The sequence below is a fragment of the Seriola dumerili genome, unplaced genomic scaffold (assembly GCF_002260705.1).
Source record: "Seriola dumerili isolate Sdu_G_001 unplaced genomic scaffold, Sdu_1.0 BDQW01001845.1, whole genome shotgun sequence".
Taxonomy (NCBI): domain Eukaryota; kingdom Metazoa; phylum Chordata; class Actinopteri; order Carangiformes; family Carangidae; genus Seriola; species Seriola dumerili.
Window position 1 is genome coordinate 712,354 of NW_019176100.1, and position 25,250 is coordinate 737,603.

The 25,250-nt window shown below is 40.1% G+C and overlaps 1 protein-coding gene across 1 annotated transcript in view; it reads left to right on the plus strand.

Annotated features, from left to right (window-relative positions):
• erbin (erbb2 interacting protein) overlaps positions 1-25,250 on the plus strand; it is a 55,439-nt gene that overhangs the window by 3,670 nt on the left and 26,519 nt on the right. The window contains exon 2 of the mRNA XM_022768826.1: positions 9,973-10,047. The gene's annotated coding sequence lies outside the window, so the exon portion shown is untranslated. The remainder of the gene's footprint in view (positions 1-9,972; positions 10,048-25,250) is intronic.

Here is a 25,250-nt window from a genome sequence, read left to right on the forward strand (position 1 = left end):
CTATTTGGAATACTGATCTTGCCAAACAAAAAGTTTCCTCTCCGTCACACACTGGAATAAAGCAAGAGAAGCGTCAATTTTCAAAACTGGGTGTGTTCGTGGTGGGAAGGGGCCATTGCAGCTACACCAACAGCATCTTCTCCTTTGCAGACAGCCCATCGCCTGCACAATGCTGCGAAACCAAAAGTAGCAGTGTGAAAGGAAATCACCTGTACTGTATTTACATGAGCTCCTTCTATAACGAGGAAGTCGTCTGTCCTGTCACAAGAAGATTTACATGTACATAGCCGTTTCCTTAAACAAATCCCTTGATACTCTATTCTGAACGTGTTAATTTTGATAAAAATAAAAAGTTAAAAGGGGATTAGTGGTGCTTCAAGCTCTGAAAGGCAATTTAAAGACTTCCTCATAACATATGTATGTTCTGGATTCCCTTACCGAGACACTAGTTATAAAATTACCCAGTAGTATGATACAAATGTAACTGGCATTTCTCATTAAACTCAGGAAAAGGGAAGGGCTTATTTCTGCTCTTGTGCAGTCAATCACACAGATGGAGCCAAGTAACACAGCTGCTTATTTGTTTTGTTTGCTATGGTAATAATTACATTATTTTTCATTACTGGGTTAATTGAGTATGAGTAATTACAGTTTTCTCTGTTCCCTGTTCCTGGCAGTATGTTCCTTTGCTAATAGACTCTTCAGAACACTGAAAACTAAATCAAATTTGGCCTGGTCTCAGAGTGCTGTCAAATGTGACACTGTGAGAAACACAAAGGCTAACTGCCTCACTGCAGCTGAAGGTGCGCCCGTTGCAAATCAAGTGGGAACAGCTTAAGACTTTAGTCCTTTGGAGCAAGTGGTAAACAGAAGCTAGCCTAAACTGTAAGCGGTCAGTGCTGTGGCATGGAAAGCCAAACACGGAGCTTCTCTGTGGTCCCAAACCCACCCACCACTCCACCTGTGTACACAAAACCAGATTTTATTTCATTTTAAATCAAACCACCAGTCTTAGCTCAGGGGGGGCTGTTCATGCCGGGTGATCCTTTTTACAAACTGACTGATTCCACCAAAAACACAATGCGGGTGCAATTGTCTAAACAACATTTGGGGAAGTCAGGTAGAACATGTGTCCACATACATGTATGTGGTTAAATGCATCATTTACTGCACTGGACGACCATATCAATCTTAGTAGAATATACATTTTCTTTTGGTGCCAGTGTAGTGCGTGAATTTGTGAAGGTACCAACAAGAAACCACTATGCTTGGCAACAACGAGAACAATATGGATCTCTAAACATGCATGGAGTATAACAAGACCATATATTTTTACTGGGCTCTTGAGTCAGAGAGCCAAAACCAGATGAACTGCTTTGTCTTTGAGGACCGGCCTCGCTCATAAGAACTGGTGATGTATGCCGTTATTTGCATCATGAGCAGGGGAAAAAATATCTTGATCACAATGTTCTATAGTCATACGCACTGAAACCAACTTAGCTGAATGTTACACACAACCCAGGTTAATATGAATAGAGGGAATTGGACCTGGAAGGAATCTGAGTGTGTTCAGAGGATGTTGTTGTGCGTCCCCCCACCCAGAACAACCGGAAATCAGTCTTGGGTAAGTTGTCTCATGACACTGGTTATCAACGTTTTTTGTTAACCCTGTCTTTTCACAAACACAGTTATACATGTTTCTACCATTCTATAAAAACATGTGCCTGCTAACAGCCCATTTCTGATGCGTTCCTTCAGGTTTCATCTCCTTATGCTTCCAGCGGTTGACCGCACTCACCCAGGATATTATACTTTTTCTTCAGCATGACTTTTGGACATATATACAACATATCATATAGTTATATGAAATGCAACACTGTGCTGAAGTATTGTTTGATTCTGTGCCCATCCCAATGCTCAGGCCCTCTTATCATATGTAGACAGGCTGAAGACAATGCCTTGCCCACTCCTGAATATAAAATCAGTTAGGTCGCACAGTACATAGACAGCTTTATCTGTGGGCGATATTTACAACAGATCACTTCTTATGGGCTTTACTTCTAAGAACTGATTTTCTTTCCCTCTTTGCATTTCGATAAACAAAATGGTTTCACAATTATTCCATATACATAAGTTCTTCTTAGAATTGTCGTGTTTTCACACATGCTCCTGTGTGGTGTTTCGTTTAGACACCAAACTGAAAAAGGATTTGGTTGATGACCATATCTGCGGCAGCAACACTGAAGGCAGAGACAGATGTTCTTCTAACTGGGTACACACAAGCATAGAAATCATTAGGGAGAACCTGAATACACAGATGTATATGTTAAAACTGATAAACCAGCTGGTCAAATGTTTTATACCAAATTTACTCTTTTGAGTCAAAAACACACACTCACAAAACTGTTATGAACCATCCATCTACTGTATAAAATGGACTTCATGGTACTATTCATTCAATATTGATTTCCAAGGTCATAAATATATATTGACAGCCATTTGTTCAGCTTTAATAGCCAGCGGGCATCAGACCAGGAAAATAAAAAAAATCTATAAACATAAGCTTCATTTCCAACTGATTTATCGTCATGACAAACAAAGTAGTTCTTAAAATGTTGCTGCGATAAATCAAAATCACCTACGGCAAAGGTGGTGACAAAAATTCATTTTAAAATCAATTACAATCAAGGAGTAGAAATTTGTTTTTCTTAATTGATAACATTCGTAAAAAAAAAAAAAAAAAAAAAAAGCACTTGACATATGTTCAAAACAGTTCATAACAAGTGTGTGTCTTCAAGAGCAGTCATATGTGGTTCAAAGAAGTGTGTCAGTGCTTTTTAAACTGCCTGCATTAAGTCAGTGGGACTCGAAACATTGCCATAAATTATAAATATCAGCACGGGACATCCCAAGTCTGAATATAGCCTGCTCCAGATCCTTCTTAGCCTTTGCTGCTTCAATTACCATGGCGATTCTAACCTTATGAAGTATGTGCCACTATTGTGACACAGAGAACTCTCATTTAACATTAGCTAACTAATCCTTAAAATCTTCAGGGGACACGTGCACATTTCTAAATCTTTGCGCGAGCTTGTTAACACTTTGTCACGAAAAGATGAAAAATAAAAATACCTACACACAGCGATCTCAATCATCCCAGTTCTTCCACACACAAATGGCATTCCTCAGGTGGCTGACTCATCCTCTGACGTTGCTTTGTCATATGACCACACTTGCAACGTCAAAACTGCTAACAACGCCTGCGTTCAAATCATCCATTGTTTTGGATTCTGCTGCATACTTAAACTGAATCAAGGAACAGGACAAACACTTCTCTGCAGCCAAATACTTCTGTCCCATCATCTGCCTCTGCAGAGAGCTCATGGAAAAGCCGTTGGAAGGCTCAAGGGCTCATGGACAAACGCTACACAGACAAACTACTACCCAAACCAGTCAGAGCACATGCACAAGTTTTACTAATAACTTCAAACAAAGATGTCGCACCAGTTCAAACACTGAAAACTGTGTGTTAGGAGCAGAACGCTGTAGCAGAAGTTGGCTGGAAATGTCAACTTCATGTTTACCCTCTTTTCTTGTTGTAACCTAACTGGAATAGATGTGACATACACCAGATATGGTGGGGGTGGGTCTGTCTTCAATCAGCGACTACATGGATGAGAAAAATGTCAGTCAATTTACCACAGTAGGCCCAGGATGCTCTGAATGATTTTTAGCATCCCCACTCAGGTGATCACAATATGTGAAGTACCATTAAACTGTAGACTGGGGGACTTGAAATGAATTACTTTGGTGGACTTCCAACTAACATCACCCGATAAGATACATTTAAATAGAGCTTACTTAAAAAGACATCCGAGGTTAATATGACCATGGTCACATGTCCACATTCTCTACAATGACGCACTGCTTCCCACATGTTGAGAATTTATTTATAGTGTGTTGGAGTTTATATAAAACAAAATGCATCGATACATTTCAATATGAATTTGGTGAATAAATACTTAAATTTCTCTAGCACTGGAGAGTTTACACTTAGTGTTTGTGCCTTTTATTATCCTAATTTGAAGAAAATCCAGAAAGAAAAAGGTCCAAAGTCTAGAATTGCAATTTACATATTTCAGCACTGATTAATCTGTGGACTGTTTCCTCTGTTCATCAATTTAGTCTATAAAATATCAGAAAATGGTGAAAAATGCCTATCACCGTTTTCTAAAGCCCAACGTCTTCAAATTACTTGGTTCTGCCAGGCAAAAGTCCAGAACTGAAAGATATTTGTGTACCAGTTTATTACCACACAAGTTAAAAAAAACAGTAAATTGAATAATGGACCAATTGGTTCACTCTACTGGGTTATTAATTTTTTATTTCTTTTTTTGTTTTTTTTTTTTTTTTTTTTAAAGGGCAGAATAACATCTGGTAAGTTGTTTTAGTTGTTGTCATGTAAGCAGCAGGTGCACGCAGAGCAAGGAGTTGCCTGTCTTTCGGTTAATGGGCTAGCTTCAGAGAGCTTTCGTTGTTAATAACCCCAGTAGAGTGAAACAATTGGTCCATTATTCAATTTACTGTTTTTTTTACTTGTGTGGTAATAAACTGGTACACAAATATCCTTCAGTTCTGGACTTTTGCCTGGCAGAACCAAGTAATTTGAAGACGTTGGGCTTTAGAAAACGGTGATAGGCATTTTTCACCATTTTCTGATATTTTATAGACTAAATTGATGAACAGAGGAAACAGTCCACAGATTAATCAGTGCTGAAATATGTAAATTGCAATTCTAGACCTTTGGACCTTTTTCTTTCTGGATTTTCTTCAAATTAGGATAATAAAAGGCACCAACACTAAGTGTAAACTCTCCCAGTGCTAGAGAAATTTAAGTATTTATTCACCAATTCATATTGAAATGTATCGATGCATTTTGTTTTATATAAACTCCACACCACTATAAATAAATTCTCAACATGTGGGAAGCAGTGCGTCATTGTAGAGAATGTGGACATGTGACCATGGTCATATTAACCTCGGATGTCTTTTTAAGTAAGCTCTATTTTAATGTATCTTATCGGGTGATGTTAGTTGGAAGTCCACCCAAGTAATTCATTTCAAGTCCCCCAAGTCTACAGTTTAATGGTACTTCACATATGTGATCACCTGAGTGGGGATGCTAAAAATCATTCAGAGCATCCTGGGCCTACTGTGGTAAATGTAACTGACATTTTTCTCATCCATGTAGTCGCTGAGTTGAAGACAGACCCCACCCCCACCATATCTGGTGTATGTCACATCTATTCCAGTTAGGTTACAACAGAGAAAGAGGGTAAACATGAAGTTGACATTTCCAGCCAACTTCTGCTACAGCGTTCTGCTCTACACACAGTTTCAGTGTTTGAACTGGTGCGACATCTTTGTTGAAGTTATTAGTAAAACTTGTGCATGTGCTCTGACTGGTTTGGGTAGTAGTTTGTCTGTGTAGCGTTTGTCCATGAGCCCTTGAGCCTTCCCACGGCTTTTCCATGAGCTCTCTGCAGAGGCAGATGATGGGACGAAGTATTTGGCTGCAGAGAAGTGTTTGTCCTGTTCCTTGATTCAGTTTAAGTTATGCAGCAGAATCCAAAACAATGGATGATTTGAACGCAGGCGTTGTTAGCAGTTTTGACGTTGCAAGTGTGGTCATATGACAAAGCAACGTCAGAGGATGAGTCAGCCACCTGAGGAATGCCATTTGTTGTGTGAAGAACTGGGATGATTGAGATCGCTGTGTGTAGGTATTTTATTTTTCATCTTTTCGTGACAAAGTGTTAACAAGCTCGCGCAAAGATTTTAGGAATGTGCACGTGTCTCCTGAAGATTTTAAGGATTAGTTAGCTAATGTTAAATGAGAGTTCTCTGTGTCACAATAGTGGCACATGCTTCATAAGGTTAGATCGCCATGGTAATTGAAGCAGCAAAGGCTAAGAGGATCTGGAGCAGGCTATATTCAGACTTGGGATGTCCCGTGCTGATATTTATAATTTATGGCAATGTTTCAGTCCCACTGACTTATGCAGGCAGTTTAAAAAGCACTGACACACTTCTTTGAACCACATATGACTGCTCTTGAAGACACACACTTGTTATGACTGTTCTTGAACATATGTCAAGTGCTTTTTTTTTTTTTTTTTTTTTTTACGAATGTTATCAATTAAGAAAACAAATTTCTACTCCTTGATTGTAATTGATTTTAAAATGAATTTTGTCACCACCTTTGCCGTAGGTGATTTTGATTTATCGCAGCAACATTTTAAGAACTACTTTGTTTGTCATGACGATAAATCAGTTGGAAATGAAGCTTATGTTTATAGATTTTTTTTATTTTCCTGGTCTGATGCCCGCTGGCTATTAAAGCTGACTTAACAAATGGCTGTCAATATATATTTATGACCTTGGAAATCAATATTGAATGAATAGTACCATGAAGTCCATTTTATACAGTAGATGGATGGTTCATAACCAGTTTTGTGAGTGTGTGTTTTGACTCAAAAGAGTAAATTTGTATAACATTTGACCAGCTGGTTTATCAGTTTTAACATATACATCTGTGTATTCAGGTTCTCCCTAATGATTTCTATGCTTGTGTGACCCAGTTAGAAGAACATCTGTCTCTGCCTTCAGTGTTGCTGCCGCAGATATGGTCATCAAGCCAAATCCTTTTTCAGTTTGGTGTCTAAACGAAACACCACACAGGAGCATGTGTGAAAACACGACAATTCTGAAGAAGAACTTATGTAATGGAATAATTGTGAAACCATTTTGTTTATCGAAATGCAAAAGAGGAAAGAAATCAGTTCTTAGAAGTAAAGCCCATAAGAAGTGATCTGTTGTAATATCGCCCACAGATAAGCTGTCTATGTACTGTGCGACCTAACTGATTTTATATTCAGGAGGCTGGGCAAGGCATTGTCTTCAGCCTGTCTACATATGATAAGAGGGCCTGAGCATTGGGATGGGCACAGAATCAAACAATACTTCAGCACAGTGTTGCATTTCATATAACTATATGATATGTTGTATAATGTCCAAAAGTCATGCTGAAGAAAAGTATAATATCCTGGGTGAGTGCGGTCAACCGCTGGAAGGCATAAGGAGATGAAACCTGAAGGAACGGCATCAGAAATGGGCTGTTAGCAGGCACATGTTTATAGAATGGTAGAAACATGTATAACTGTGTTTGTGAAAAGACAGGGTTAACAAAAAACGTTGATAACCAGTGTCATGAGACAACTTACCCAAGACTGATTTCCCGGTTGTCTGGGGGTGGGGGGACGCAACAACATCCCTCTGAACACACTCAGATCCTGTCCAGGTCCAATTCCCTCTATTCATATTAACCTGGGTTGTGTGTACATTCAGTTAAGATGGATTGCAGCTCAAGTCTGGTTTCAGTATGCGCCTCACACATATGTCTCAAGCAACCACTTGTGATCAGATATTTTTTCCCTGCTCATGATGCAAATAACGGCATACATCACCAGTTCTTATGAGCGAGGCCGGTCCTCAAAGACAAAGCAGTTCATCTGGTTTTGGCTCTCTGACTCAAGAGCCCCAGTAAAAATGATAGGTCTTGTTTATACTCCATGCATGTTTAGAGATCCATATTGTTCTCGTTGTTGCTCAAGCATATTGTGGTTTCTTGTTGGTACCTTCACAAATTCACGCACTACACTGGCACCAAAAGAAAATGTATATCTACTAAGATTGATATGGTCGTCCAGTGCAGTAAATGATGCATTTAACCACATACATGTATGTGGACACATGTTCTACTGACTTCCCCAAATGTTGTTTAGACAATTGCACCCGCATTGTGTTTTTGGTGGAATCAGTCAGTTTGTAAAAAGGATCACCCGGCATGAACAGCCCCCCCTGAGCTAAGACTGGTGGTTTGATTTAAAATGAAATAAAATCTGGTTTGTGTACACAGGTGGAGTGGTGGGTGGGTTTGGGACCACAGAGAAGCTCCGTGTTTGGCTTTCCATGCCACAGCACTGACCGCTTACAGTTTAGGCTAGCTTTCTGTTTACCACTTGCTCCAAAGGACTTACAAGTCTTAGCTGTTCCCACCTTGATTTGCAACGGGCGCACCTTCAGCTGCAGTGAGGCAGTTAGCCTTTGTGTTTGCTCACAGTGTCACATTTGACAGCACTCTGAGACCAGGCCAAATTTGATTTAGTTTTCAGTGTTCTGAAGAGTCTATTAGCAAAGGAACATACTGGCCAGGAACAGGGAACAGAGAAACTGGTATTACTCATACTCAATTAACCCAGTAATGAAAAATAATGTAATTATTACCATAGCAAACAAAACAAATAAGCAGCTGTGTTACTTGGCTCCATCTGTGTGATTGACTGCACAAGAGCAGAAATAAGCCCTTCCCTTTCCTGAGTTTAATGAGAAATGCCAGTTACATTTGTATCATACTACTGGGTAATTTTATAACTAGTGTCTCGGTAAGGGAATCCAGAACATACATATGTATGAGGAAGTCTTTAAATTGCCTTTCAGAGCTTGAAGCACCACTAATCCCCTTTTAACCTTTTTATTTTTATCAAAATTAACACGTTCAGAATAGAGTATCAAGGGATTTGTTTAAGGAAACGGCTATGTACATGTAAATCTTCTTGTGGACAGGACAGACGACTTCCTCGTTATAGAAGGAGCTCATGTAAATACAGTACAGGTGATTTCCTTCAACCTGCTACTTTTGGTTTCGCAGCATTGCTGCAGTGGCGATGGGGCTGTCTGCAAAGGAGAAGAGTGCTGTTGGTGTAGCTGCAATGGCCCCCTTCCCCCACCACGAACACCCCCAGTTTGAAAATTGACGCTTCTCTTGCTTTATTCCAGTGTGTGACGGAGAGGAACTTTTGTTTGGCAAGATTCAGTATTCCAAATAGATGTGATGAGGATAAAGGCACCCGAGAGGAAGTGGAGCAGAAACTAATGAGTGTCAGTGCAGTCCAGTGTGATTGCAGCTGATTGGGAGACTCTATGAATAAGTCAAAATTTCTCTTTTCTTTCCCCTCCTGTCTTTTGCTGCTTCTCTCTCTCTCGCTCTCTCTCTCTCTCTCTCTTTCTCCCTCTCTCTCCCTCTCTCCCTCCCTCTCCCTCTTTGCTGCTCTGAAGCTCTATTGTGCTCAATGAGGTTAGCGGAGGGATGATGCTATCTTTTAGCTGCCTCAGTTTGTCTCAGATCAGCTGGCAGGGCTAATCCTTTTCCAGACTTGCACGGACAATACTGTTGTGTTGTGCTCTGACCTGAGAGGCCAGATCATGTCACATTTCAAGGCAGAGTCTTGTTCAGGTTCTTGGTTTTAGACAAGCTGTAACTTATGTTGTTCTAATCGCTTTAGCGGTACAGTCTCCATCGGTCTGGTCATGATCTCACTTGGATTCTTGTCAAATTGTTAATTTACCATATGTTATCAGTTTTTGAAGGCATACAGGGAAAATTACTGAGAGTTTGACATGCTGAAAATGTCTTGCTATCTGCGTGTCCTCGGGCAGGACTAACTTGTCATGTAGGAGGAGCTTTTCTATTTCAGTATATCCTAAACTTAATAAATTCCACCTCCATTCTGTAGTTCACTGAAATATCTGCTGACAAAACAAGTTTTTATTTTTGTCAAACATACTGAACAGTAGCTTCCCAACGTTGAAAAGCCAACCCCTAACAAGCATAACTTAACATGATGATAGAGGAAGAAGTTCCTTTGACCTGAATTTGACTGCACATTAACATGCATCATCGAACGTAGACCTTACACAAGATAATCTAATCTCGTTACTCAGTTAAGATTTTGGCAGTAAGCTATCAGAGGAATTTATACTTTTCAAATTAGGCTCAACCAGTTGGAGACTTGTTGGTGTTTTTACTTATGCGTATGTTGTATTTTATCTTTGTTTTTTGTTTTTTATTAGATAAGCAAATTGTTGCTGTTGGATCTGTCATCTGCCATCCACTGGGATCCAGGCGCTTGAGTCCTAAATGACAAGGTATGTAAGGCGGTCCATTCATTTCCTGTAATTTCCTACTGCTAGAATTCAGTTCTTTATTTATTTGCTGCTGTGACTCTACCATGCACGTTACACAGCCATTGATTTGTGATGTTATTGTGCTGTATTTACTAGTGACACATCAAACACATCAGCAACAGGCTGAATTTATTGTGGGGCTTGTTTTTTTTTGTTTTTCTTTTTTATTTAGATTTAAATTTAAAGCAAACATGTCTGTATGAACAGTTTTGCCCTCATGGAAGTGATGTATTTGTGTCAAACATTAGCCCAGCTCCTAACAAGAAACAACAAGAGTGCCCCACCCTGTTCTCCTGGAGGCCAAGAGACATGATACACCTGCCAAACTAGCTCTGTGCGCAATCAGCATCCTATTTCATCTTTTAAAAAAAAAAAAAGGTCAGGAATTAGCCACCCCTTAGACATAGCTCAGCCCACTTTCAAAATATTGCATGACCACAGTTCACAGCAGGAGACATGCCTCTGACATTTGTGACAGTTATCCAATATGGCAGCTGTGATACTTGAAGCAGCAAAGATCAACATATGCACCCAACATAATGCGAAATTGGCAGCATGGTAGTTAAAGCTGACTTTGAGGTGCTGTTGTTATTGTGCCTTGTGTTGGTACAGATGCTGTCAATGCAAAAGCTCGTTCCGCAGCTGCTTCCCAGTTAAACCCCGCCACTGAATGGAATTAATAAATGGTTTTAATGTGACACTAATCCACAAGACAGAGTGATGAGCCGTCAGGAACTGTGAGGTTGTTGATCGTGATCATGTGGAGCATTTGTTCGTACAAATAGGTGGTTGAAAACATCCTTGGCTCACAGACTGCCTGAAGGCCCCAATTTTGGGTGAAAAGGACAAACTTGCCAAAAAGTGCCTTCAGGCCGCTGAATATTCTGTCATGTTGTCCACGCCAACTGAGGAAAAAAACAAAAACAAAACTTAATTTCCAACCCTCCAGGCCGCAAAGCTCCCGCTGAGCTGTGAATATGATGATTTAAAAAAAAAAAAAGTTAATAAACACCCAATGAAGACCTGAATATTTAATTTTCCTATTTTGGGCTGTGTGTTCAAAACAGTGACAATAGATAACACATTTCCAGACGTCTAGACAGTCTTCTCCTTAAACCGTGAAGTCAGTTTGTCTATAGAGGACTCTATAGATGCGTATGTCTTGCGACCTGAATAGTGAAGACAACAAAACCGAATGACAGGAGGCACATCATGTTTAACCCACTGCTACTTGAGGCAGCTTTGTTTCTGGGCTTTGCTGACAGGAACAGGTTCGCCTTTCAAAGCTGAAGGATTTTGCTTTTGTCTGTGCAGCGTTTCCACATGTACTTGTTTGACTACTCGGCTTTTTGCCGTAACTCGTTGCCACTTTGTCTGCATAACTTTCTCACCGCTGCAGGCTGTGCATCGATCGACATTTAATACCTGGATCTAAGCCAAGGTCAACACACAAGTTTATAATTTCCACCATTGATATATTTTTTTTGTCCACAACAGGGATTTCTTTTTTCCCTTTTCATAAATCAACACCAAATTACACGAGGCAGAAAATCATTGCTGCACTGCTACATGATGATTATGGGGTTACAGTATGTGAGCACACTTTCAGCACTGTGATCAATGAATGCCAGTTAAACAGCTGTTATAGACCATTCATTCACATTAGCAGGGGCTAACAATGTCTTTCATTGTATGTGAATCATATGAATGACACGATATGTTTCATTCTCCGGAGATGACGGTCTATTATTTGTCATACTTGCTTTTAACTACTAGCAAACACACCTACAGCCTCGTCTATCAAGGCCAGTCCTAGTGACCTTTCAGCCATGGCGGCCGTTTGTCGTATTATTTGGAATATCTGTCCAGTTTTTTCTCTGACATATTATCTTTTCATTCACATAAATAAACGTAAAATCTCTTCTTTATTTCAATATGCTCCCAGAGAAGGGATATTTTAGTGTCATCTCTAACCTCGCATCAAACTTGACTTTTTTTCATGCTTAGGTTCCCTAATAGAGTAGTTAAAGAATTTTGATTGGTATAACAACTGTATCTAGTCATGGACAGTATAGACTGAATTAACTATCCTTATGCATGTGAGCTAATATCATACAGGAACATCTAACTGACTTTTCCATGCCAACAGTTTAGCTGATAGTGGTTCCGATGCAGTTTTTGCCATCGTTAGACACACAGTCAGGTACAGTCCATTGTCTTCATAAATGATTTGAAAAATAAGCCAGGCTGCTGCTTCAGGGTTCGATGCAGATGGAGATTGCAATAGTGAAGGTAAAATGGAGCAAGATGAAGTAATTACAGTTCATTTTCTTCATCTGGAAACATGAGAGGGAAAATTAATTACTCCTGTATGAGGAAATTCAAATAGTGTAAATTACACTAGTTCACACACTGTTTCCCTTTAATGCGGAGGACATGGTTCGGTGTGTTTTAACATAAGTGTTAAAAAAAAAAAAAGGCTGGAGTTTTCTTGTTGCTTTGCTCAGTATATTCCTATTTATTTATAGATGAATATCATGGATTATTTTAGAATGGATACAGTAATATTCAGTATTTTACAAACCAAATATCTATGCAAATTCTCATTTTATGAATAAAATAATATTTAAAATAATAATCTTTGACTTTTCTTTTTAGTACAAACCCTATTTAAAATGATAACTTGGAACTAATTATAATGCTTCCTGGATATCTAAGGGCTGTAGTTTTCCTATTCAGAGAGTTTATACAGTATACAGTGACCCATCTTTACAGACAATTTTTCATTGTTAACAGTTTTAAAACCAAAGTTAATGAGCTGACTTTATGACTTTAACAAGGCACTTGGGGAATGTTATCCATTTCCATATTCTCCAGTAGGCAAACAAGGGAAATGCGGCAGTTGTCTGCATGGATACGTAGCTCTGACCTGAATGTGTCTGACCTGGTTATTGAGACTTGGCAAACTGGATCTCGCTTCCTCAGTCTTTCTAGCTCACATTGACAGACAGACAAGCAACTGTGTCTGATAGTAGTTCCTGTGCAGCTCTTCACTGGAGAAGCGTTCTCTTTCAAACATTGACATCACTCAGAGAGGTTTTAGGAACTTCTCTTACTGTCCTGTACGACGATGTCCATTCATTATTGATGTTACAGTAAATACATTGGAGAAGACATTAATGATGTTCATTTAATTAACTGCCATGCAAAGCAAAAGCAAAATATTTACCGTAACTGTGGTTAGACTTTATTTTACTATTGCTATTTGTGTCCGGCTTGTTCATTTACTATCACTTCCTGTGCTTTTTCCACTCTTGGCCATCTGTGGGAGTAGCCTAGATCATGAGCCGATAGCCCTCCAGGTCCTTTTTGAGCTCTGTGAGTTGGAAACAAGACAAGCAACATTGGTCTGTAGCACTTGAACTCACTGTTTATTCATATCAGCATACTTAGTTCACTGTAAACACCAATCATTCTTCTCCTCTTGTCCCTCATGGTTCAAAATAAACTGTTACAGTGAATAAGGTAGCTGTGTATATTCTGAGTGTCACATGTGGCTGATTTTGGAGTAGAATGAATGAGGTTCTTGACTGAGCACAGTGAAACCTAACGCTTTATGTTTCCTGCTATTTTTGTGGCTGTCACATGCTGCACATCTGCAAAATGGCATTTAAAATAATCCAATTTAGATTAAAAAGACATTTGCATTAAAAAATATAGCCTGTCTCACAGCTTTGCATTCATGGCTCTCTATAATGTTTCATATAATATCCATAACATCAGTGGTGTCAGTATGTGAGTGTTGTAGCTGCGGGGTTTATGCAGGATTTGGACGGCCTTTCCTCATCCCAAGAGAGGGCGAAATATTCAAGATTGGAGGCAGTTTTCTCACCAAACTGAAGACTGGGTTTTTTTTTCTTTCTTGCTGTCCTTATGAATTTTTTGTTGTAACAGCGGGATGTTGTTTATTTGTGCCATATCATAGTTTAGTCCGTCGCTATACTATGCACGAGGAAGACATTGGTGTTGTTTTTAAAGGTTGTAAGGAAGTGTTACTGGCAGGTGCTGCATCCCCAGTGGGTTATAATCAGTGCCAGGATATTGATCCATGCATTGTTATGATGATTGATTTAACAATATGTTATGATAGAAATCAAATGCCCTTTTATAAGAAGTCATATATTTATGAACAGCTTACACAGCCAGCAATGCCGTTGGGAGGAACCTGAGCACGATGAAATAGACTCTGCTCCATCACCACTATAGTGAGTGACTGCAACATTGTTAATAAGAGCTAATGTCTTCGATCAGGTCTCCTCTGTGCAGAAATGAATCCCAGGGGTCCATATTTAACTTGATCTCATATTTAATTAACAACTTACCGGCAGAAGGGATTTTACTATTTATAACCAGCAGGACTCTCTCATTCTTCGCCCTGGTTGGGTCTTAATTAGGAGGAAAAAGCTCTCCCAAAAATCCAGACCATTTTGAATGGCTTCTGACCTTAGTGTACTGATTTTATGTACAAAAAAATGTATAATTTAAATCACCATCTAGCAATGCTCCAGTCTTTTTTAATACTTCAGTTAGGTTGTGCTTGAAGCAAGCTTTCTTTATAACAAATCAATTTTCCAAACTTTCAGGCTAAAGGGAGTGAAAGGGGGAAGTTTAGGAGTTGCCAGCTGAATTATTTAAAATGAAAACTTGGCCAGTTTAGATGATGCAACTTTTATGCAAACAGTTATGCAAACAACAACCCTGCTGACCTAGCAGTAGACCTGTTCATCATGTTGCAGCTCTTTGCTTATCACAATTTGTTTTGAAAATAGATGGCTTTTCTGTGTGTCTGTGGCACTCTATGGAAATAGACATCAAACTACAAGAGGGGAAAGGAGGAGCAAAAGGGTGTGTGTGTGTGTGTGTGGTGTGTGTGTGTGTGTGGGGAGAGGAAAAAAGGGAAAGATGATGAGCAGAGAGCTTTGCGAGAGGAAGGCAACCAACTCGCGCTAGATAATGCCGCCAGTTCATTCGATAAGGCAGCTCTGCTCTCTCTCAAGCATAGAAGTCTGCCAGCTAATACCTGCTAGCTTGTGTCAATAAACAAGGTTTTTCCAACGACAAAAGTTTCTTCGGTTTCACATGGAATACCAAGCAGGTGAAATTATTCATTTAGTCCTATCTGACATATGTTTCACTACGCTGCACACATTTAATGGGCTTCCTCACAAAGTATTTGAACCATAACCATTACCTTTCACAGAGTTTTAAAAGAAACTTTCCTCCTTAGTTTTCTTATTTCATTAGACTGGCCCACCTCCACAGTTCAGACACCAATGGGAAGCTCTCATCTGAAAAAATCTCGCTCTCTAGGCTCAGAATGGAACATTTTTTTTTTTCTTTAACATTTTTTTTTTCTTGCATTGACTGAAATTGAGAGTCGAAATCAAGTGACGGCTGCGGTGAGCTCGTCTCACAGGATACCCTGTTGTTGTGCATCTCAGCAGAATTGTCATCAGTCTACACGTAGCCAGGAAGTGGCTTGCTTTCAGAGGCACAACAACAAGGTAGCTACAGAAAAACTCATAAAAGGCTGTGGTTGTAGTTCTGATAATGAAACTCAGTGAGGAGCATTATTATCTAAGCTGGTTCAGTTCATCTGTCTGTACTATTCATAGGAAAGAAAAGACTTTGTAATGTCTTGAATCACCAGCTCCTAGGTTTCAAATACATGCAGATTTGATTATGTATTGTAGCTGGTGGTCATTAGATATTTGGTGCATCACATAATTGTTTTCACTGTGATACATTTGTATTGTTGGCAGGAAATGTGTCACAAGAAATAAAATCAGTGTGGTTGACAGGTAATTAGTCATGTCTCCCTTGCGCCACAGTCACATACGTAAATGTAGGTTCTGTAATCGTTTCCATACAGTAGATATATAATCTTCCCGATGAATGGAGAGACGATGCTTCTCCTTACGTTTCCATGCATCTGTTATCGTCGGTAAGCTGATGGATCACAGCTTGATTTGCTTCATTTACTGAGCTGGCCATGAGAACAGCCCTCAACAGATATTGTTGAGTGAAGGAAAGCGATGGAGTGAATTACAAATACAGGCGTTGGGAAGGCATTCTAAAATTCCACTGGGAAAATGGAGGCTGTTGTCTCCATTTGTCCCAGTAAAATAATCCCTTTCATTCATTCATAACTAAGCTGTTCTACATCTGACCGCTGTCATTCTTACTGGTCCATTTAGTCATGAACTCATGGCACAGCTGAGCCACATCATAATAGACTGCAGGACAACAAAAAAAAATCAATGAGCAGAGACGCCGATAGCAAAGCAAGCTAATCTTTGTGTGCGTAAAATGATTCCCATACATTAAATCACGTTTTTTGTTAATTGCCAGATTTATTAATCAAGTAATCGTGCCAGCATTAGCTCGGTTATACAGTGCTGCTCTTCATATTGACATTTTAATACTAAGACCGTTACCAGCTTGCATGAGAGGCCAGAAGATGAACATGCTTATAAATCACCTTGTTGCAGGGGGGAGAGGACACAGCCTTTAGAGGTGGACGGTCTAATTCAGAGTCTTTGTCGTTCTCTGGGGGATCCATGACATCTCTATAACCTCACAGTTCTGAGGGCCTGAACAAATGGAGTGAAAATAAGACTGCATTCATTTGCCTCAGGCCCATCCGTGTCTAAAGAAATAACGTGGGAATTATTCATTAGCGTAATTATGATAGTCATCTCAAAGGGAATTGAAATGAAGACACTCTGGATTCAGTGTATTTGAAATCCCCTGCACCGTGTGAAGAGAGTAAGAAATATTATAAAATGTGTCCCATTACAGCTGAAGTTGATTTACATCAGATGTGATAACAAGGCTGGGCCACTTGGCAAAAAATATTATATCAAAAAAAAAAAGAAAGAAAAGTCCATATTAACTGATAAAGATAATTATTGACATATGTTCATGCAAGGAAACACATTCAACATTAGTTAGTGTGTTATGATGATCACCACTGACTGTAAACATGGTTTGTTTACAAGAAAACTCCACAGTTTACCTTTTTGAATTTGAATGTCATTGGGGTGTATCCAGTTCAGGATTAAATCCTTCATGAATGAGGTTAGTTGTGGTTCTAAACAGCTATTTATTTTGAAAAAAAAAAAAAGTTATACTCTCCATAACCTGCAGGGTTTAACATTCATGCTTCTTTGACGTGTAAGGCATTGCAATGCGGCTAGACCACATTTTGTAGTGGTGGCAAAGTGTGTAAAGCTGCGCTTTCACTTCTCCCCTGCATTAAAAATGTCTCCGTCCTTTCATTAGCTTTGGAAATGGTTTTCCACCTTTCTAACTGGCATAAAATATGAATGTGCACTTGGTGTGTCCCTGTTTCTTTTTCAGCTCTTATCATGCGGAGTAATGACTGAGAAGCCAGACACAAGCGACTGCTGCTGGGGTTTAAATTAATGTTACCAAGAGAAGCTTGTTTGTGAGCTCGGGGGCTAGAGCTAGCCGTTTTTGGCTTTCTGTGTACTGGGATAGTGGGATGGCGATATTACCTTTTTCAAATAGTGGAAAAGGTTCGTTGTGTTTCCTGTGTTGTTGTTGTTTTTCCCTTGTTGTGATCCTGCACACGTCAGCTATGTAATCCTGTTGCCGCAGCCTAATAGGGTGATTACACAGAGGGTTGACCCAAATTCAGAACAGATACATGTATTGAAAATTACTCGTTCTTAATTAATCTTCTTAATCGTTAGTTTGGGATTTTACTTTTTTTTTTTTTCCCCCTCATAATGAGAGAGTCAGTGTTACCTATGTGATAGCTCAGTGACATATGTTCAAGATCCATTTCACTTGAGATTATTATCAGTCAGTTCCTCAACTGTCACTGTATGTAACTTCTACAACATCCCTGAAGCAACCTCTTTATATACCATTCAGCAACATTATATATACTAAATTATGATAGATCAATACAGAATGTAATGGAAAGGCTTGAATCTACCCATTGAAGAAATTTTATCTTCAACCGTCTCTTTGATGCCACCCAGGACAACAGTTACACTTTCCAACGACTTATTTATCTCACAACATTGTTTGTGCGACAAATACAAAGCCACAACACTTGCTCCAACACAAACATCAACATTTTAAACAAACAGCCAAGTGGACTTAGCCGGGCTGGGGGTGGTGTAGCTGTGCGTCATGGTGTGTCGGAGCACTGCATCTTTAAACGCAGCATGTTGATGGTCAATACTGGGTATTGTAGGAATTGATAGCAGCTTGACTGTCAGCAGATTTTCCTCTGTGAATACTGAGTGCCTTTGAATTCTTCCTCAAGGACAACAGTATTCTGTGCTTTGAGCTTCTCGTTGCTTTTAATGTGCTCAGTTTAATAATGCTAGACAAAGAAAAACAACTGCTAAGTGTCTCGGTGATAAAGAAACTTTTCAAATAATATGCATATTGAAGTTTTTCTAGAGCTTCAGCGTTTAGTTCTTTTACATATGTATGAGGCACGGTGGCCTTGTGCTGCTACAAAAACAGTTTTGTCCTACATTTTTTCAAAGAAATTAAATGGCAAAGTCTTGCATCACCATATTCAGATATAGAAGAATGTGTGTAGGTTCCATGTAAATGTTCAGATAGATGCAAGTCTCACTGTTATGATGAATTCAGTCTATTGGAGCCAGTCTGTGAAGAGTAGAAAATTGGGAAGATGCTGTAAAAGGCACTTTGTCTTTGTCACAGATCGGATTACTTGCCCTCATTTCACCATGAATTCAAAGAAAACAATCATGGTTTTGTTTTCTAGAGTCATGCAAGACCACTGAGACCCAAGCTGGTGAGAACCAAAACCAGAGGGAGAGTGAAACTGGAACTTCAGGTTCCACTAAGCTGCAAACCCCCGCCACAGATACTGATGACAGGGTTGTCTTTCTGCCTTTTTCAGCTGTAATTCCAGCTAAAGTTTCCTGTTGCTTCGGTTTTGTATTCATTGATTGCTTCCTATGTTTAGTTATCAAGCCCAGTCGTTGGGTTGTCGACTGCCAGCAGTGGTAAAAATAAAAACAAAGGCATGGGAATGCGTGTAAACTGCGGCGGGGAATAGTAGATTTTGAGAGCATGGACTTGAGAGACATGGATCTGTGTTTTACTCAGTTGTTGAACTGTTGTCCTGTTAGCTCAGTATCCAACTGCATTATTGAGAAGCAGCAGTTCTCCTGTTGTGCCAGCTGAAGTTGAATGTGATGCTGTTAATGAGGCACCCAGAGGAAAGACATTACCGCAGCCTGTGTTGCACACTGCTCTCCAGTTTATTCATCCACCCGTCTACGTGACTACACGGATAAATTATTTCTCGAATGTACTTAAAATATGTGATTAAAGAGGCTTCATTTTAAAATAGAAATGACTTGAGTTGCAACAGTTCGTGGATAATATCATTAAAAAGTGTTTTTGGAGGGAGGGCAACTTTTCAACTAAGACCTGTCAAGTCTCAGTTTGTCATAAGGCAACAATTATTAGTCAGCACCTATGTCTCCTGTGTGAAATCTTAATTGTGCTTCGTCATTCTGCACTATTATCTATTGGCAAGCACTGAATGTACTTTTGAGAACTGAACAAATCTCAGATCAGCCTGAGATGACTGCAAAGTGAAACTCTATAAAGAGAGTTGTGTTTGCAGGTTGCATTCCACAGCAGCGTGGTATCTTAGTCTGCATTCATGTTAAAATACACTTGAACTGTAGGAAACCTAAAGCTTGTGTAACATGACATTTGATTATGTATTAAACAAGAAAATGATTAGTTTGTCATTTGAACTTCTCTCTCTAAACTGGTTTTTGGATTGTCTGTAAATAGTAAAGGGGATCTCCATGGTCAAGTACATGATCCAATATGAAGGGAGTTCAAGTTAAAGCTACAGTCTAGCACACTGTATAGCTTACTCCGCCCTGCTTTGAGGAAGTGACTTGAAGTCTTTCCTCTTCCTTCGCAGACAGAGCCAGTTCGAGCGTATCCCACAGGCTCTTGCAGGCTGTTGTGCCGTCTTGTATATTGTTTTTTGACGCCATAATCTCCAATATAAAATTTCAGCTGCGACCCAGCAATCCTGTAACAGTCCACTGCAATCTGGATCAAAAGCTCCTTTCATAAGGCGAGAGCTAGCCCACACTAATCACATTCTGCTATATCAACCAGACGAGTGCTATTTGCTATAAATAACACGAGCTGCTTGCTTGCCGTCAGACGCTGCACTTGCATTTCCGCTTAACCCATTAAACACATGTGCACACAGACACAACACTAATGAGCCCTCCCAGACCTATTTTGAGTGTTGGTTTGCTAATTCAATATTTACATTGTGTTTACATCTAGTCTGTTATTTTATGTGTACTGCTCAATGAGGTAGACTAGATTGGAATTGGACTTTTTGAAGCAGAGACACATTAGAAACTACTAATTTGTTCTGAACACATTCTGCTGATTGGCCACAGTGGAAGGACTGACTGACCTTTGGGAAACACACACACATACACACACACACACACACACATCTTAAGCATGAAATGGAGTATAGTCTAATGATCTCCATCTGTTTCTTTCTGAATTTACTTTCAATAACATTTTTTTCGCTTTGACCACGTCTTGTGGAGCCGTCTTTACAGCTCTTCTGTGTTTTATCAGTCAATGACTTTGACATAAACAGTGAAGCAAGCTCAGCTGTGTGTGTGTGTGTGTGTGTGTGTTTTGTGTGTATGACTTTAGGGGTCGGAGAGCTGATTCTACCCTTGACCGTAGTCTCTATAGCAACAGCACCGACCCAGGAGGCACTTAAGTTACAGGGAGAGGGTTGCGACGGGGAAGTGGTTTCCTGGCTCTCACTGGGAGAATAAAGTGGGAATCTGTGACTGGCCTGCCCTCTGGACTATTTCATTCACTGTTGCACAGAGGGAGCCCCAAACATCACTGGCAGGCTGCAGAGTCACATGCGCACACATTTTGAAATTTCTGAATAAATACAGCCAGTGTTTTTTTTTTTTTGTTTGTTTGTTTGTTTGTTTTTTTTATAGATGTCGGACGATTTCAGGCCAAGCTCTTACTAGCACGCTGATTTAAGTTTTAAGTAAATGTGCTGCTTAAATAAGTAGGCTAAGAAAGAAAATCTCAGCTGAGAGCTTAACATGTCTGGAAATCTCTGTTTGCATGTCTTGAACTTCCTCAGTTCAAAAGTCAAGAGCTGTTGGTGGACTAAAGCCGGGTGAGTGTAAGCAGTCATCATTCCAGTAACATGTAGGTCAGTGGATAAGCCTATCTATGTTGTAGGCAGTGCGGTTCTCATTACTACGCTGCCCTCCAGATTACTCTAGGGGGGCTTCAGTCAGTCAGACAGACAGACAGACAGACAGACAGACAGACAGACAGACAGACAGACAGACAGACAGACAGACAGACAGACAGACAGACAGACAGACAGACAGACAGACAGACAGACAGACAGACAGGCAGGCAGGCAGACAGACAGACAGACAGACAGACAGACAGACAGACAGACAGGCAGGCAGGCAGACAGGCAGACAGGCAGACAGGCAGCACAGCCCTGCCACAGTTATCCAGCCCATTTCACTCTCTCTTTATTTTCCTTCTGGGGTAAACTTTCTCGTAGAACAAAGTAAAAACAACACATTAATGGCACAATAGAACCATAATAAAGGATGTCATAAAGGAGGTAGGAGACAGATGTACAATAACACTACTGCAGTACTTCCCTCTATCATCTGCCTATGGAGGGAAAGCTGCAATTGTGCAGCAGTGTATAACAGTGTTTTATGCATCATGCAAATGTAACTGGGCTTATGCGTCGTTATAAAATAATGTCTATACGTGTATCTGTTGATTTGTGTGCTGGGTATCGTAAATCTCTGACCTACTGAGAGCAGCTGAACTTCCTCCTATAAAGGTTGTTTATTTTTTGAAGGACTGTTTTCAAATTGGCAAGGTACCTGACTCATAAGCTTGTCATTCAAGGTCCACCAGTTATCTTACTCGGCACTTTGACAACATTGTGCAAGATGAATTTGTTTTTTTTTTTTATGTCAACAAAGTATCTGAAAAGACCAAACCAACAATGTGTTTGTTCATCTCTCGATACTTTTTGACTTCCCTGCTCTCAACCCTGAGCCTTTTTGTTTCTGCTGTAGACAATAAATCATTATATAAGTGTATATATATATATGTAGTTTAAATTCTTTTGAAAAGTGCTTAATGACTTCCTAAAACAACTTTTTAGCAAATATAAATAAAACAGGAGTAAAGCTGTCAACTTTAGTACATTTTGGGCTATTTTCAGCTGTGGATTCATACAATGAGTATTTATCTGCGTCAGTTTTAAAATATCTGCAGTGCCTATGCTGATTCTAATGAAGAAGCGTGTCACCCAAAGGTGTGACTCATTGTGCTCATGTATTTTTAACAGTCGTTGGACAACAATGGAGCTCTATGGCACAGAGGAATGAGACCCATCAGATTCTAGATACACAAACAATACTTGTTAGTTGCATCAGTTCATTGTTGGGTCGTTTGGGTATTTTTATAGGATTTGTTGACAATGAGAAAACGTTGCAAAAAAACAGGTAAACAACGCGCCAGCGCTACCAGCGCTACCAGCACTTTGGTTTATGACCAGATATTCAAAACTAATGACACTCCCATCAGCCTTAGGTGTGTTTTGTTAAGTGCTGATGTGCAAATGATAAAATGCTTATGTGCTTGAGATGGTGAACATGGTAAAACACTGTGCCTGCTCACCATCAGCGTGTAAGGATCATTGTGAATACAGACTCTTTGGCCATGTTCAGACCTGACATTAACATTTGTCTCCAAGTACATCTCCAATGACCACTTGTGATCTGATCTCACTTCCCCGCTCTGCATGCAAATAAACATGTACATGATCCCTTTTTGCAAAGACCAAATGTGTTGTTGTTTTTAGCCAGCGACAGACAGACGGTCTGTTGTCAGTGTGTTTGTGAGAGAGACAGCGACAGACAGAGAGAGAGAGAGAGAGAGAGAAGGGCAAGGAGGGGGTGAACGAATCAATGCGCTGCCACAGCTCTACAATGAAATAAGAGGCTGCCTCAAATAAATCAATGTATGGCAAACACTGAGAAGTGTAAAAATATTTTCAGTTCATTGATGGAACTGTGGCGGCACAAATCAGACTGTGGCAGAGGACAAAAGTTGAGTAGGCGGTCCTTCAGTGTGGCCCAGGACACATTTGCATTCACACACAAGAATGTTGCCACATGCGGCTCAGACCGCCTCTGAATGCAGTCTGAGTGATCGGATCTTAAATACGTCCTCAATGCGTCTTGGGTGCTTTCACACCTGTACTCGGAGACGTGATGGGATCACCCAAGTCACATGTTAATGCCAGGTCTGAGCTGCTCTGTTCTGTAATGTAGCCGACATTCAGATTCTTTGATCATTTACCCTTCGTCTCCTTCCTGTTTTGCTCTTACTGCTCTCCCGTGAGTCTTTCAAACTATATACAAATCTCCCCACGATGTTTCTCATGACCCTTAATCTGTTATTGCCCCTTAATTGCTTTTGCTCACATACCTCACAATAATCCACAACTACCCCATTCTCCGTTAACCCATGTCACACTCCCTCTTCTTCCAGTCCTCCCCCTCCTCCCACTCTGCATATCATGCGTCATCCATACACTCAGTGCTCATTACTTGGGGTGAATGGAGCCAAGCCCTCTGTCATCCCCTCTGGTGATAGACCAGATTACTCAGTGTATTTATACATGAGCTGCCTGCTGCTATAGCACAGTGTGTGTGGGAGGCTGACAACCTCTTGGTTGTGCATACTTCATGTGAGTGTGGGCGTGTACATACAGGCGCCCATTTTCAATGAGGTTTAGATAGCGGGATGGCTGACCCGTCCTCCTTTGAGTCAACTTTGGACACATTTGAAGTCCGTTCAGTTTTTTTTAAGGTCCGTGACTCATCAGGTCATATTTTGAGTACAATACAAAAATACTCACACCTACTTTGCATGGTCCAGAGAAAGCATCTCCAAACATTTGTACATCTGATGACAAAGACACTGGGATGCATACGGTTAACCAGATTTCACAGAGGAGAATGACTGGCATAGTTACTTGTAGCAACTGGTCACACAAACTGTGTGGGTGTGACTGATGCTGAGGGTCATGGCTACCACACTTCCAGTCTGGATCTGCAGTGAGTGAAGGACTTGGAGATTATGTGCTGCAGCGGCGCTCAGATTAAGACGAGGGGGAGGAAAAGTCACATTCTCTACATGGTCCACAGAACAAAGCCTCTGTTGACCAGAGCACATTCCATAGTGGATACTGTACTTGGTGAAAACCTGCATGTTGACCCTGAAACTCCAGCTATAAAAATCATAGCAAGTTTAAAGGACAGGTTTACAACTCCCTTTCCATCCACCCTGTAAGCTTTCTCCAACCAGCTTGAAAGCTGAAAAGATTTTCTGGCTTCATTATGTCATTATTTTGCAGTAGAGAGAGTTTTGGATAAAACCAGTCAAGGACACGGATTTCCAAAACGATGGCTGATTCATGGCCTACTTCTTTTTGCATTTTTATCCCCAGCTTCAACCCAAATGAGGCTACAGCCCACGATATTGAAAAGCTTTTCATTCTGCATACCTATGGAAATTTTAGAAGTGGAAAACAGCTTTTCCCACAAGTGAAAGTGAAATGGGAAACTAAAAATGTACATTTTATATTGGGCTCCACTGGGATGCTATTTCTTTTTTAGTAAAACCTTTAAAAGCACATACAATTCATAGGCCTGTTATTTATCTTTTTTTGGTCGGATGTGTTGAGCATTAATTCACTGAACGATGACTCATTGTCAATGATCATCTGTAATCTATTTGCAAATTTAAGAACAGCACAAAGCTTTGCATGAAATAATAAGATGGAGTGTGCATGATGCAACCCACGCCTGTTTTGATAGGCCCTTTTCTACAGAAGTGCCTCTGGACTGAAGAGCAATTATAAATCTACTGATAATGTTGGAAAGCTTTCACGCTGTGAATGCTTCACACCATGGTCTCTTTTTAACCAAATTCACTTCTCCAAA